Raw genomic sequence first — 15,385 nt, 5'->3', positions numbered from 1 at the left:
TACCCCCCCTGAGCTCTCACGGGCACGCATTTGCTTCCAAGGTCCCTGGCCCCAGGGTGGGAGCCACCAGGAGGCAGTGTGGCTGAATGGGTTAAGAGCACACGCTGAACAACACTGAAGGCCACATGTGATAGGATCCCATCTACACGAAATGTCCAGAATAGGCACGTCCATAGCAACAGAAATCAGGTTCGTGGTTGCCAGGGGCTGGGGGAGGGGGGGGGGACAGGGACTGCTAGCGGGTACGGGGTTCATTTTGGGGGTGATGAACAGGCACGGAAACTAGACAGTGGTGATGTCTGTATAACTCTGAACACTCTACAAAGCCACGAAATTGTACACGTTGAAAGGGTGAGATGCATGTGAATTCCATCTCAATAACACTTCCCAGCTTGGTGACCTCAGACAAGTCACTTCCCCTCCCGGAGCTTCAGTTTCCTCGGTGCAACAAGGGAACGGCGTGAGGTTAGACGCGCATAAAGGGTCCAGCACAGGGGCTGGCACAGAGCAGGGGCTCAAGGACATGAAGTCCCTGTCCCAGGAGGCTCCGGCTCCTTCTTCCCTTGCCTCGCCCCCTCCCATCAGAGCACAGCCCTGGATTCCACCCTCTAACTCAGCCCTGCTCAGAGCGTGATGCTACCCAGATCCAGCTAGGAAGACGGAGGCCCCTTCTCCCTAGCCCAGCCCCTCTCCTGGAGGACAGTCACAGCCACACAGAGCCCCCCCAGAGAGGATTCTGTGACCTCAGAAACTACCCAACCTATGTCCTCTTCCCCACCTGCCACTTCCTGGCAGGGCAACTGGGAGCAAGTCATCTCTCTCTGGGCCTCAGTTTCCTCATCTGTACAATGGGCGAAACAATTACTGCCACCTGGGAGGGGTGAACCCATATTTGCTTTATAGTTATTGGTTGGACTCTACATTCACGCTTTGAATTAAAAAATAAAATGATAGCTCTTACACCAAAAGGCTGTTGTGAGGATTGAATGATAATGGAAGATAATTGATTGAGTTGATAATTCAAGAGTTTAAGACAGCGCCTGGTGCATAATAAATGTTAACAAAAGGCAGCTGCCTTTTCATCGTTAATATTCCCTCAATTTACAGCTGGGGAGACGTGACCCAGGACTTGTGACTCTACACGAAGCCCTGGCCTTCTGAAAAGGTTTTCTCCCCTCCTCGTTTCCATCTCTCTTCCATCATGGCCCCATTTCCTAGCTGGGAGACTGAGGCCCAGAGGAGACAGGATACCCACCCACCCATACCTACACACACCCCTCCACCTCATACCCACGTGCAAAAATCTCGAGGTGACCAAGTCAGAGAAGAGAGCAGACACTGTGGAATGAATGGGTCGGGCAGGAGCCGGGAAGGGAGCCCCAGGCAGCAGAAAACCAGTTTGAGATCCTGTCTCTGCCCCAGCCAGCCTCACCAGCCTATGCCAACAGTAGGCTGCATCTCTGGCTAACTGCTTGCAATTATGGCTGAGAGTAAGGCCTGAAATCCCACATCAGCAGTGCCTATCCTCCCCTTGGTACATGCCACACAGCATCTTCTATCTCTTTTAATCCAAAAAATAACTCTAGAAGTTAGATATCATCGTCTCCATTGTCAGATGAATAAACCACGTCTGGGGAGAATGGAGGGGAGGGGCTGACATTTATCCAACACCCATCATGTGCTGAGCGCTCTCGCGTTTACTTCTCATCCCCATTTCACAGATGAGCAAACTGAGGCTCGGAGAGACCAAGAGACCCAGCCGAGGTCACAACTCAACAGGAAGGAATGCGGCTAGGATTCCAGCCACCTGCTTTTAAGCTCATTTGAGTTCATCCCTTCAGGGTCTATGAAGCCCTCTCCCTGGGGTCATCTTTCTAGATGCCACGCCCCTTGGAAGTCACGGGGCAAGCGGGCACGGCACAAAAAGACTTAGAGTTTCGATCGTGGCTTTGCCACTTAGTAGCTGTGTGACCCCAGGCAGATTATGTCAGCTCTCTGAGCCTCAGTTTCCTCATTTCTAAAAGCGAACTAATCACAGCACCTACTGCTGGGTTGCATGGTCACTGTGGGTGTCAGGGCCTCATAAAGTGCGGCCCCCAATGATGGGAACGCGGACACAAGCTCCAGGAGGGCAGGGACCTCTTCTGTTCCAGTCACCACTGAGTCCCCAGTGCCTAGGACAGGGCCTGGCACATAGTATCTATCCAAGATATACTTGCTGAATGAATGAACAAACGAATGAATGAACTCATGTATATAAGTGAAAGGAATCATAAACAGCTAAGTCATTCTCCACAGGGCAGACAGATCTCCACAGCTGAACCTCTACCCAGCTAGCTAACTTCCTCCCTCCCATCCTTTAACATAGTTTATTGAGCACCTACTGCGTGCTGGGCTCTCTGACCTATGAGGTTCAATGTCCCCCCATGAGGTGGCAGCTATCATGAGTCCATTTTGCAGATGAGGAAACTGAGGCTCAGAGATGCCAGGACACTTGCCCAAACCCAAGTCTGAATCTGAGCAGGCGGGTTCTCCTGATGCCCCCGCCTTGCTGATTCATCTGTTCAATCACTCATTCCTTCCTTCCTTCACCATTCACTCTGTCCACAGGTATTCCTCAGCCCCTCCTCTCTGCCAAGGGACACAGGGACAGGAGTGAACGGGCAAACCGGTCCCTGTCTGAGGTCAGTTGGCCCCTTGCCCACCGGGGTCCCCCTGAGCCTGTGGAGCCCATCGGGGACACACGTTGGAAGTAGCCCCCCCCTCATATATACCCTTGACGAGCTGTCCCAGAAGGTGGTCAGCCCTCCAGGTCAGCCGGGTGGAAGCCAGGCCACTCCACCCTCAGGGAAAAACAGGCGTCCAGTGAGACTGAGGACCCTTTGTGCGGCGGCAGCAAGGGCGGGGGCAGGAGGGGCGGCCGTTACTCACCACCCGAAGAAAAATAAGCATGTTCCCATTTGGTCAATGGCCCTCCTGTCTGCCCCGCCACACCACCACCTCCTTCCATAGCCTCTCCCACCCTCTGACCTCACCTGGAGCAGACCTGTGAGCGCCTCCTATGCCCTTGGCATGCCGCCCGTGACCATCCCTCACAATTGAGGAAACATGCTCAGAGACGTGGGGTGACTTGCTTGAGGTCACACAGCCTGCAGTGGGCAGGGCTCGGAGCAGAAAGCGGAAGCCGATGACCAGGAAGGGGCTCAGAGGTGGGAAGGAAGTCAGAGTCACAGTGAAAGCGAGGGCCTGGCCTCCCTTCCTCATTCCTGCTCGGCCAGGGTGACAGCTCAGGGGCACTCAAGGCAGGGGGAGTCCAGGCCGGGGCAGGAGTGGCAGTCAGAATAACCCAGATCTCCCCAACTGGCAGAGCTCTGACCTCCAGCAAACCCCAGGTGGCAGCCCAGGAACACCGCAGCAAGTGGCCAAGCTGGGACGCGAACAGAGGTGGGTCAGACTCCAAGAGGGGAGAGTCCAGTGGCCTTCCAGGAAGGAAGCTGAGCCACCCACTGGGTTTTCAGGGACCCAAGGTGTCCAGTCACTGGGATCTGGCTTTCAGGTCCAGCTCTCCCATGAGCCAGCGGGGCATCCCTAGGCAAATTACTTCTCTCTCTGAGCCTCTCTGAGCAAATTACTTCTTTCCTCTGCTGTAAAATGGGACTCAGTATTCCTGCCCTGCCCACCGCCAGTGGGGGTGATGCCGTGACACCATCAAGGGGACTGTCAGGCAACAGACACTGGTTACACACTGAACAGTCCGTGTTGCTCTGGAGACTGTCCACAACGACCCCACGAAGCAGGCACTAACATTATCCCATTTTACAGATGAGGAAACTGAGGCCCAAGAAGAAGTAAGGGGACTTACTGAGAGCCGGGATCTGAACCAGGTAGCATTACATTAGGAAAGCAGGAAACTCTGGCGGTCCTGGCGCTCAGTCAATGCCCGTAAATATTTTGTAGCTGAAAAGGCAGCACCCCTTGCCCCAACACAAGTCTAGCTCTGCCCCTGCTACCTTCCACCTGCTTTCCTGCCACAGAGGGGTTCTCAGAGAGATGAGCTGGAGGATAAGGCACCCTGGCACAGGCCGGGGGACAGGATGAGGAAGACGATAATGCTCAGAGCCCCATCTGTGTGCCCTGGACTGTCCTCGCAAAGAGGGGGTTGACAGCCTCAGTTGACAGATGAGGAAACCGAGGCTCAGAAAGATGAGGTGACTTGCCCGAGCTCCCCTGGTGAGAAGGCAGCAGGCCTCAGATTTAAACCCAGGCCTGTCTGAACAATTCAGGTTCTTATCTCTAAAGTGCAGACGAACTTCCCATGACCCCAGATCCAGACAAATGCGGAAAGGCCACTTTGGAAGTTAAGGGCATGGAGTTTAGAATCAGATAAATGGAGTTCAGATCCCAGCTCCGGCCCTTCCCAGCTGGGCAAGCAACTTCACCACCTTGACCTCAGTTCCTCCCTCTCAAAAATGGGTATAATCCCAGCCTTGCATCCAAATGTACTGAGTGTTGGGCTCAGTGCCTGGCACACAGTAAGTGCTCAATAAATGTTCGCAACCATCGTAAGGACCACTGATGCAGCCCACGCTTGGCTAAAACCAGAAAGAACCTTGCACTCAGAGTTCAGAGCGGCAGCTGCGGGGCCCAGGACCACAAGCATCTCAAGAGATCTGAATTAATCTTTAACAGGTGAATTCCACCCCAACTTGGTGACACACAGCATTCCAGAGGGCTTGCTAGCATGAAATGTTCCCTTGGCTCCCCAGATCGTGTGTGTGACAAGAAGAGGAGCTAGTCCCTGGGTCCCCATGAATTGGGGAGGGGCCTGGAGTGTCTTTCCCGGAGTCAAATGGGAGAAACTGAGGCAGACAGCAGGCCGTGGGCCTGGGAGGGGTAGAGCTGCCTGCTCCATGTGGCCCCCTCCCTCCTGGGAACACACGAAGGACCTCAAAGGACTCTGGCCCTCTCAAAACGATGTTTTCAGTCACTCAACCGTGCAACAGTGATTTACTGAGCACCACGTGCCAGGTGCAGTGAGGCCAAGGCTTGCATGGTTCTCTCCCTCCTACACCTTCCAGCCGCCCCTGCCAGTCCCTACCTGGGGCCTCACACCTCTGGCCTGGATGGCTTCCCCTGCCTGGGGACTGGCCTCCCCGCCTGGCCCCCACTCTGCGGACCTTTCAAGACCACACATCCGGCATGTCCTTCCCAGCCTGGACCCCTGTAGGGTTTCTGGGTCTGACCCAGTCCCTGCCTGTCTGATCCCCTGTCCTTCCTGTTCATGTCACACACTCCAGACAAACAGGAGGATGTCTCAGCTCTCCAAACCCTACTCTTACCACCTGGTGACAGGTAGAAGTCAGGTCTTTACCTAAAACCCCTTTTGCCCAATATCTGCATTTATTCCTCCAGGTGAGGCTCGAGTGCCACCTTGATCAAGCCGTCCCGGGTACTGGGTCGCCACAGTGCCACCCCCAGAGCGCTCTCCTGGCCCCCACTCACGGCATCCAGCACAGTGATCCCTTGCTGGGCGCCCTCAGGTCTGGTGTGAGGGCTCCTGCTGGAAGCCACAGCTGGCACGAGGGGCAACCCCAGGGTCAGGGAGGCAGCCGTGGGAGAGAGGCAGCCCTTTCTCCCATCTCACCGGCTCTCTTGGACCGCTCAGTTCACGCCCCTCGGGCTGGGGCTAGTCTGGGTCTGAGGTGCCTCAGTGCCCAGCCCAGGGCTGGCACAGGATGGCTTTCCCGGAGGGTTCGATGGACAAAGGAAATGGCTGAGGCCCAGCTCACACCTGAGGAGGTGGCGGCGGTGTCCACAGCCGCGGCCCGGGTGTAAGGCATCTGGTCTGGATTTAACTTGGGGAATCCCAGGCATCTCCACTGGGGCTCTCTTGCACGCTTCTTCCTCAGGTGCCCATTCCCTAAACCTCGGAAAACTCCACTTCAGAATGACCCCACCCTGCTTTCACAAACGTGAGCCTGACTGGCCCATGACCGCCATTTGCCATGTGTCTTGGGAGCCCCTCCCCGCTCCGATTGACCAATGAAGGTGGGAAAAGGGGCCCCCAGCCTTTCTGGTTCCCACTGTCACTCAAACAGAATGATGCAGAGAAATGCGGAAATGGCCAATAACCTTTCTCACCCCCTTCCATTAAGAAGACGTTACAACAACAGCACAAGCATAGTAACAGCTGGGGCTCCAGGCACGGCGTGGGTCCCCTCACAGGTCCGCTGTCCTCACCTCAGCCCCAGGGTTCACCTTCAGCCGACCCCATTTTCCAGATGAGCTCTCTGTCCCTCAGGCAGCTGAGGGAGCAGCCCAGGGTCACACAGTAGTGGGGTGGCAGAGTGAGGGTTCGGGCCCACACAAGCCCCACTTTTAACCTCACAGGTGACCTGGGCCGACCCTAGTACCTGACCTCTCAGACGAGGCCACCTCTTCACCCCGCTGTCCCCGCCCCAGAGATAAAGTGGCAAAGCTTAAACCCTCCAGTGGGTCTTAGCGTCCCAGATCAAAGCTCACACACGACATCAGGCCCCTACCCCTGCTCCCAGCAGAAGCCCTTGTTGCAGACACTCGGCAGCCATAAGCCCAGCCCCTCCTGGGTAACTTCCAAGACACCCCCTGGGCACCAGGCAGGGAGGACGTTGGAGCCGGACAGCCCTGGGTGTAAATTCCACTTGGCTACATCCCCGACCTGAGAGCCTCAGTTTCCTCATCTGCAAAATGGGGAAGACAGATGGAGAAACCCGCTGGGGCTGGGCCAGGCAGGGGTGCCTGTGGCTGGAACGGCCAACCAGGCGGGGAGGATGGGAGGTCTCTCCCCGTCTTCAGAGACCTCCCAGGAGTCTCCAGGGCATAGCTGGAGGGGAGGTTAAAGATTTTCCTGCCTCTTGCGGGGAAAGAGCCATCTCTCTGGGGCTCAGTAACTAAGAAGTGGCCTTTGGAAGTTCCAGGCTCCCAATTCCCTCCCAGAGGTGGGGGGCAAACCTCAGGACCCCAACTCCCTCTTCCAAGCTCTCCAAAAAGGAGGTGACTCCGGGGTGGGCTGCAGGGCCTTCTGTGTTTGCTTCCTGGGCTTGGATATTGGGGGACCTGGGCCCGGAGCCCACGTTGGCGCCCTCTTCGCAGGTAACAAAACCCAAGCCCAGAGAGGTGGTGCCCGGCCCAAGGGCCCCCCGCGGGTCCCGCGCCTCCCGCGCTCCAGGCCACCACTCCGCAGCTTCCAAGACGTGCCCGGAGGAGCGCGAGGTCCTCGGCTGGGCCGTCCCTCCCGGGGTCCCCGCCCCGAAGTTCCAGGCCCCACTCACCTCCGGGAGGGCTCCGCGCCGGCGGCCGGGAGCACAGCGCTTCCTGAATCCCGGCAGCCGGCCCCGCTCCCTCCCGCCCGCCGCCGCCGCCGCCGCCGCGTCCCTCCTCCCCGAGCTCAGGTTCCACCTCGCGCGCCGCCCGCGGACTGCACCCCGCCCACCCCGCCCGCCCTGCAGCTGTGGCACCGAGCCTACCCCGCACCCGGGATCGGCTCCCCTGCGGGGAACAGAGGCGGGCCCTCAGTTTTCTCACCTGGAAAGTGGGCGTCATGATCCCTGGTAGAGGGCAGGCGCTCCGTGGAGGGGGCTCTGGCTGGAATCCTGAGATCATGGACTCCTGACCTCTCCAGCCTGGGACTCCTTCCTTATCTGTTAAAGGGCATCTCGCTGATTGCTCATCGCTTTCGCTCGTTCATTCATTCAGCAGACAATCCAGAGACAGGTCTGCGGTAGGTCCCGGGCCTCAGGTAGCTCCACGTCCAGGAGGGGAGACACCTGTGTTACAGACAGTGCAGGTCCAGGACTAAATCAATGTGAGCTCCTCTTAACTTCACCTCTACCCAGCGCCTAGCACGGAGCCTGGCACTGAGTAGGAGATCAGTGAGTGCTTTTTCTTTTATCAGATGGTGAAGGTAAGCCCCACCACCCAGACACACCTTCTACCCCAGACACTTGAATACCTCCATGGGACGGGCAGCTCACTTCTGCCGGGACTGGTTGGAAGCCTCGAGCCAGACTCCCTGAGCCCAAGCCCTAGCTCTGTGACTCACTAACTGAACAGCTGGTCCCTTCTCTGTGCTCCAGTGTCCCCTCTGTAGAGCGCAGTGTAGATATGTCCCCACCTCACATCACAGTGAAGATGCTGGGAGCACCAGGTCTGTGCAGAGCCCAAGGAGCATTCTTAGCCCTTTTTATCGTTATTGTTTTTACTAAACTGAGCTAAATCTCCCACTGGGAAGACAGTGGGGTACATCCTTCCTCCTGAGCTTGCAAGTAGAAATAGTTCCCATGGGGTGTCGGTCCGGCAGCTAGAAAGTGGAATTTGAGAATCGCTGGAGACAGAGAACCTTAATGGAAGTGATGTGTTCAAATCACCAGTTTGAGGACTCCCCTGGTGGTCCAGCGGTTAAGACCCCGTGCTTCCACTGCAGGGGGCATGGTTTCGGTCCCTGGTCGGGGAACTAAAATCCTGCATGCCTTGCGGCCAAAACGAACAGACAAAAAATTAAAATAAAATTCAAACCACCAGTGTGAAACATTTACCAAAAAGAAACCTTAATAATGAACTCGCTGAGCAAGGGGTGGGGTGTGTGGGGGTGTCATGTAAACCTTCCTCCCACCAGGCTATGAGGTAGGGATTGCTGTGCCCATTTTACAGATGGGAAACTGAGGCTTGGAAGGTAGTGTGGCCTCTCCAAAGCTCCCTCCATGAGGGGATGGGGAAGAGAAACTTTTTACTCTGGGTTTCCAGGATCTTAAACAGAGCAGACAGGCAGCTATCTGGCAGTGAGGAATGTAAACAGGGGGCCCCTCATACTTCCCTGATGGAAAGCCCATCTGTTGGGGGCCTTCTGGGCTGGGGCTGGGGCTGGGCCAGGTTGGGAAGCAGAGGAGTCATGGGCATAACTAGTCTGGAGCCCATTTCTGCAGAAAGACCCTTCTCAAATGAAAAGAAAATGACAGGGATAATTCAGGTTAGTAGGAAGGTGATGGAGGGGATGAGAGAAGATAGGGTCGGGGAGGGTGTCCGCTCTTCTCCAAAATTAGGGGGAAGAGGTATGAGCCCTCAGCATCTGTATGGTTAACCCAACTCCCTCCTGAACCCAATTTCATGGACGGGGCAACTGAGGCCCCATGCAAAAAAGTGACTCATCTTTGGCCAAGAAGCTGGATCTTGGCCCCTATGCCAGCCATGGGTTTAAACTCTGTTTTGCCACTGATGAGGTGGGAGCCGTGAGCAAGAGCCTCTCCCTCTCAGTGCCTCAGTCTTCTCATCTGAAAAATGGGTATCAGTTCCTACAAGACAAGGACCACGTCTGTCTCATTTGCAGCCACAGGACCAGCCCCTTGGCACTTAGTAGGTGCTTTTAAAATACTGTTTGATTGAGACTTCCCTGGTGGTCCAGTGGTTAAGACTCTGTGCTCCCAATGCAGGGGTCCCAGGTTCAATCCCTGGTCAGGTAACTAGATCCCACATGCATGCCGCAACTAAAGATACCGCATGCTGCAACTAAAAGATCCTGCATGCCGCAACTAAAGATCCTGCATGCCGCAACAAAGATCTTGCGTGCCACAACTAAGACCTGGCGCAGCCAAATACGTTATAAAAAAAATTATTAAAAAAAAATACTGGTTGATTGAGCTGGAGGAAGGGGGGAATAGAGTTACAGTTTAATGGGTACAAACTTTCAGTTTTGCAAGATGACAAGAGTTCTGGAGATGGATGGTGGTGATGGTTGCACAACAGTGTGAGTGTTCTTTGAGCCACTGAACTGTACACTTGCAAATGGCTTAAGATGGCAAATTTTGTTATGTGTATTTTACCACAATAAAAGAAAAATTAGGGAAAAAATACTGGCTGATTGAAAGCATGCAGGCCTGCCTTGCAGGAAAGTGGGGAGTGGGAAGAGAAAGTGAGGTGCTCGGGGCACCCAGCAAACACTCGGTGGCTTGACTAAATATGAACAAGGGCCACTGCTAGGATGTGACTGCCATTATTTCACTGTTTTTTGTCTCTGGTGGAACTCTCCAGCTCTACCTTGGAAGAACAAGAGACTCTCAACAAAAGGAACTTTTCCTCTTAGGGAAGGAAAAATTTTCAAAGCCCTTAAAACGGGCAGAGAGTCCTGTAGAGGCTATAGGCAGGCCCAGCACCTTGTCCCACATGGGTCCCAGAGTCCCTAGCAGGGGCACGGCCACTTCCACTAAGGGAGGTTCCTGGGCAGCATCGAGGGTCTACACTTAGCAAGCACCTACAGTATGCCAGAATCAGTGCCAGGCACTGGGGAGAGATCGGGAGCCAGATGGGTCCACATCTCAGGGACTTTATACCTGGTACATCTGCCCCAACCCCCAGTTATAAAAACATATATAAAAACATATAAAGACATACGCACCTCACTTTACAGTTAGCATAGCCCTGATGCTGCCAGTTCACCTCCTGACAACGAGGAAGGGAGAGATTCCTATGCCATCTTCTATAAAAGGACACAGACAGCCCATGTGCCTGAGATCCTACAGCTGGTAGCATTTGAACCCAAGCTGGGCAGACTCTAGTATAGCAAAGTCAATGAGAATATGGTCTCAAAAAGACAGATCATAGGGCTTCCCTGGTGGCGCAGTGGTTGAGAGTCCACCTGCCGATGCAGGGGGCGCGGGTTCGTGCCCCGGTCCGGGAAGATCCCGCATGCCGCGGAGCGGCTGGGCCTGTGAGCCATGGCCACTGAGCCTGCGCGTCCGGAGCCTGTGCTACGCAACGGGAGAGGCCACAACAGTGAGAGGCCCGCGTACCGCAAAAAAAAAAAAAAAGTTGAGTCCTTGGTAGCAACCTCAAGGACTTGATTTAAAAAAAAAAGACATGTGTCAGCAAAGATGTGGAGAAGCTGGGACCCTCATACACCACTGGCAGGAATGTAAAATGGTGCAGCCACTGTGGAAAAGTTTGGCAGTTCCTCAAAAAGTTAAATACAGAGTTACCATATGACCCAGCAATTCCACTCCTAGGGATACAGTCAAGAGAAATGAAAACATATGAATACCAAAAAAACTCGTATACAAGTGTTCACAGCAGCACTATTCATACCAGCCAAAATAGAAACGACTCAAACGATGAACGGATAAATGAAATGTGGTATATCTATACTGTGGAATATTATTTGACAATAAAAAGAATGAAGTAATTCCCTGGCGGTGCAGTGGTTAGGACTCTGCACTTCCACTGCCGAGGGCCCAGGTTCGATCCCTGGTCGGGGAACTAAGATCCCACAAGCCACATGGTGCCGCCAAAAAAAAAAAGAATGAAGTGTTCATGCCTGATACGAAGTGGATGGACCTTGAAGACATTATACTGAGTGAAAAAAGCCAGACAGCAAAGACCGTATACTGTATGATTCCATTTATATGAAATGTCCAGGAGAGGCAAATCCATAGAGACAGAGAGTAGACTAGGGACTTCCCTGGTGGCACAGGGGTTGAGAATCCGCCTGCCAATGTAGGGGACATGGGTTCGAGCCCTGGTCTGGGAAGATCCCACATGCCGCGGAGCAACTAAGCCAACGTGTCGCAACTACTGAGCCTGGCTCTAGAGCCTAAGTACCGCAACTACTGAAGCCCACACAGCTAGAGCCCGCACACCTCAACGAAGACCCAACGCATCCCAAAAAAACAGAAAGAAGAAAGAACGTAGACTAGTGTTTGCAAGGCGCTGGAGGGGCTTGGAGCGGTGATGGCTAAAGGGTATGGGGTTTCTTTTTAGGATGATGAAAATGTTCTAAAATTGACTGTGGTAAGAATTGCATCTATCTGTGAATATACTAAAAACCATTGAATAGTTCAAGTGAGTGCATTGCATGGTATGTGAATTGTATTTCAATAGAGCTGTTACAAAAGGTTAAAAAAAAAGAAGAAGAAGAATGTGGTCTCTGGAGTCCAAAGTATCTGGGAGTGGCTGTACCATATTTCTAAGCTGTGTGACCTCAGGCAGGTGACCTTGCTTCTCTGAGCTTTACTTCTTTGTCTATAACATGGGAATAGCAACTGCCCCTACCCCTTCTCCTACCTGGGAAGATTAAACACCATCATGTTCGTGAGGGCCGGCAATGCCGGGACATAGTAATGCTCAGTAACTAGTCCTGTGAGGGCACCGTGCTTCCCCCACCAAGACCAACATCCCCTTCTGAGCGCTCTTATGTTTACCCTACACTCTCCCTTACACATCTTCCTTCCCACATCTTGTGAGGTTGGCATTAGTGTCTCCATTTTACAGATGAGAACTACTGAGTCCAGCAGGCAGCAGGCATCCCTGGCATGGCTCTCCCCTACACTCCCAGGCAGAAACTTCCTTCCTCTCTGTTCCCACACCCCATGCTGTTCTGCCTCTGCCCTCTCCCCTCCTTCTCTCCCCTGGGCACCCCCTTAGCCCTGCTGGTGTCCTCACAGCTCCAGAGCTTGGTTTAGGCCAAGAGTTGGTATCTAGGTTCCTGGGGGCCTGAAGCTCTCCTCAGAGTTAGGGATGCAGCCAAAACCACCACGTGGGGCTAGATTCCTGCAGACCCTGGCCATCTCATCCCAGTGAGATGGGTGGGTTTCTCCAGCCCTTTTCACAGATGGACAAACTGAGCCTCCATACAGTGCAAGCCCTTTGCCTGAGGTACCTGCTGGTGATGCGGTCAGGATCTGAACCCAGGACCGTCTGAATTCAGATGACACTCTCCAGCCCCTCTAGCAGCCACTTGGCACTGGCCCCTGTGCCTTAGTGCCCTCAACTCTGACATGGGAAGCCCTGCTCACATCCACCTGGGTGAGATCGGGGAACATGGGGTTGTAGGCGTGAGAATTCTGGTTGGCCTTTTGGCTTTTTCTCTGAGTGCCAGGGAAGGGCTCAAGTCATGAAGTGGAGAAGAAACAATTGGGGACGAGGGTGGGGGAGAACCAGGGCTGGCCTGTGTGCATTTATGCAGCACCTGCTGTGTGCCAGGCACTGCATAGGGCTTGATCCTCACCAATCCCTCCCAGCTACAGGACAGGAACATACTCAGAGAGGTGAAGGAACCTGCCCAAGGTCACAGAGCCAGGAGGGTGTGGGGTCTGATGGTCTTCCTCTGGGCGGCTGCCCCAATGGACAGCAGGCCCCCCATGAGATCACATCTCCCCACATTTACCTAGAAGCCGCAGAGACAGGATACCAAGAGGCTGAGGACACTCAGCTGGTTTGTCCACCTGGGTCCTACAAAGAGCGGGCTTTGTCCCAGAGACCATGAGGCTCTTCTGGAATTCTCCCTGGGGCAGAAACCTGAGGCCAGGTCGGGAGGAAGCCCTTCCCCTCAGACATCCGTTGCCATGGGAACAGCCACCCTCAGCCCTCAGCCACTGGCTGTGATTCCAGTCCGCTGCTGGGCAGCAGGCCTGGTGGCCTGTGGGTGTGGCCGAGCCACAGCTGGCCACGGGCATTTTGGAATTAGCCTTCATCTGGAGCTATGGCCTAGAGAGGGCGGGGAGCCTTGGCGCCAGTGGGGTTTGAGTAATTCCAGGCTTCCCAGCTGGGGCCCCTGGGTGGGCTACTGGGGATGCATGGAGGCCCTTGGGATGGTGACCAGAATTGTGAGGGGGGGTGAGTGAACATGTTTCTGAGAGGTCCATGACTTTCACAGAGGCCTGGGAGCCCCTCCCCCGCCACTCCTCCACCCCTGCCCCCTGGCACATAGGTGATGAAGAGCTCAATTCTCCCAGCCAGGAAGGGGCAGAGGTTGGGGCAGCAGAGGGAGCAGCCCGGACGGTTAAGATCCTAGCTAACAGCTTTTTTTTTGTTTTCTTTGTTTTTTGGCTAACAGCTTTTTCAACTGAGAATTGTCTTTGTCACCCTGTACTCACAGAGGCTTATGACTTCCCTTGCTCTAAAATAAAAACCAAACTCACACTAGCCTCAGCATCGCTAGGTTTCCTCCCTCACTCTCCTCCCCGCTTGATCACCAGGCGCCAGACACTTTGGCCTCTCTCTGTCCTTAGAACGTGGTGCTTTCTCTCCTGCCTCAAGGCCTTTGCATCAGCTGTAGCGGCTTCTTTTCTTGGTCTGTTCTTTCTCCCTCTTCAGATCTCAGCTCAAATGTCACCTCCTCAGAGGGGCTCTCCCTGCCCTCCTCCATCTAAATGTCTTCCCGTGGACCTTGAGCCCCTTGGAGGGTGCAGCCTTATCTGACTTGGGGCTCCCATATAGTAGGTGTTCAGCAAACAGGAGTTGAATGACTTGCCTTCCAGACACTCCTCTCTGGGCTAGGTGCACAGCTGATTGTGATCAGCATCATCATAGCTGCCCTTTATCAAGCAGCCTCTAGGTGCCAGGCCCTGTGCTAAGTGCTTTGCACATGTGGTCCCATTAGATGTCACAAGGAGAAACCGAAGTGCCCACTTGTGGATGGAGTGTTGATTTCCCTGGAATTACGAATACAAACCAGGGACTGGATGCAGTGACAGTCCACTGTAGATTGACAGAGCTAGAAAGGAGCTTTGAACTGTCCAATCTCCTGACTTTATAGATGAGGAAACTGAGGCCCAGAGGGGAGAAGGCACTTGCTCAGAGTCACACAGCAGATTAGGGCAGAGCGAGGAATCCCAGCCATATTGCACGATGTTTTCTGGGGTGTTCCTGTGGAGGTGTTGCCGTGCACCCTGCCGTACCTTTCAAACCAAGAAGTGAACATGCTACGGTTTACCTGCATTAGGGGTCGGGTTGCCCCTCAGGAGCCCCTGGCAGGCCATAGAATCATAATAAAAATATTAATCAACGCCAATTATTGAACATTTTCTGTGGCAGGCATTTTACACACATTATCTTATGTAATCCTGCAAGGTAGAGGTGTTCCTGTCCCATTTTAGAGATGCAGAAACTGAGGCCCAGAGGGGTGAATTGACTTCCCTGGATCACACAGCTACAAAGATATAGAACCTGGACTTGAACCCAAAAATTGTGAGGTGATGATGGTGATGGTGCTAGTGGTAGTGGTAGCAACAGTAGTAGCAGCAGCAGTACTGGTAGTAGTACTAGTAGTAGTAGCAGAAGTAACAGGACATACCTTCGACTCAGCGGCTGACATGAAGTCAGAATCCCAAAGCACCCACTTAGGAGGCTTCAAACTTTTCCAACAGTGTTCAAATAGGGCTCCTCACGTAGCCCTTGGAAACCACCCCGAACACGTTAGCGAGGCAAGGCACACACCCTGGGCTCGGGCTGCAGTTCCGGGAGGTGCGGACAGGCGACGACTCCCAGCTCTGTCGCAGCGCCGCGGTGCTAACAGCGCCACCTACCGGAACCCGTGGGACCTGCAGGAGGTCAGCGCGCAGGCGCAAGGGCGGTGGGGCGC

Source organism: Tursiops truncatus, chromosome 13 (assembly GCF_011762595.2).
Source record: "Tursiops truncatus isolate mTurTru1 chromosome 13, mTurTru1.mat.Y, whole genome shotgun sequence".
NCBI classification, from domain to species: domain Eukaryota; kingdom Metazoa; phylum Chordata; class Mammalia; order Artiodactyla; family Delphinidae; genus Tursiops; species Tursiops truncatus.
The sequence above is the reverse complement of the archived record's forward strand: the minus strand, read 5'-3'. Positions refer to the sequence as shown.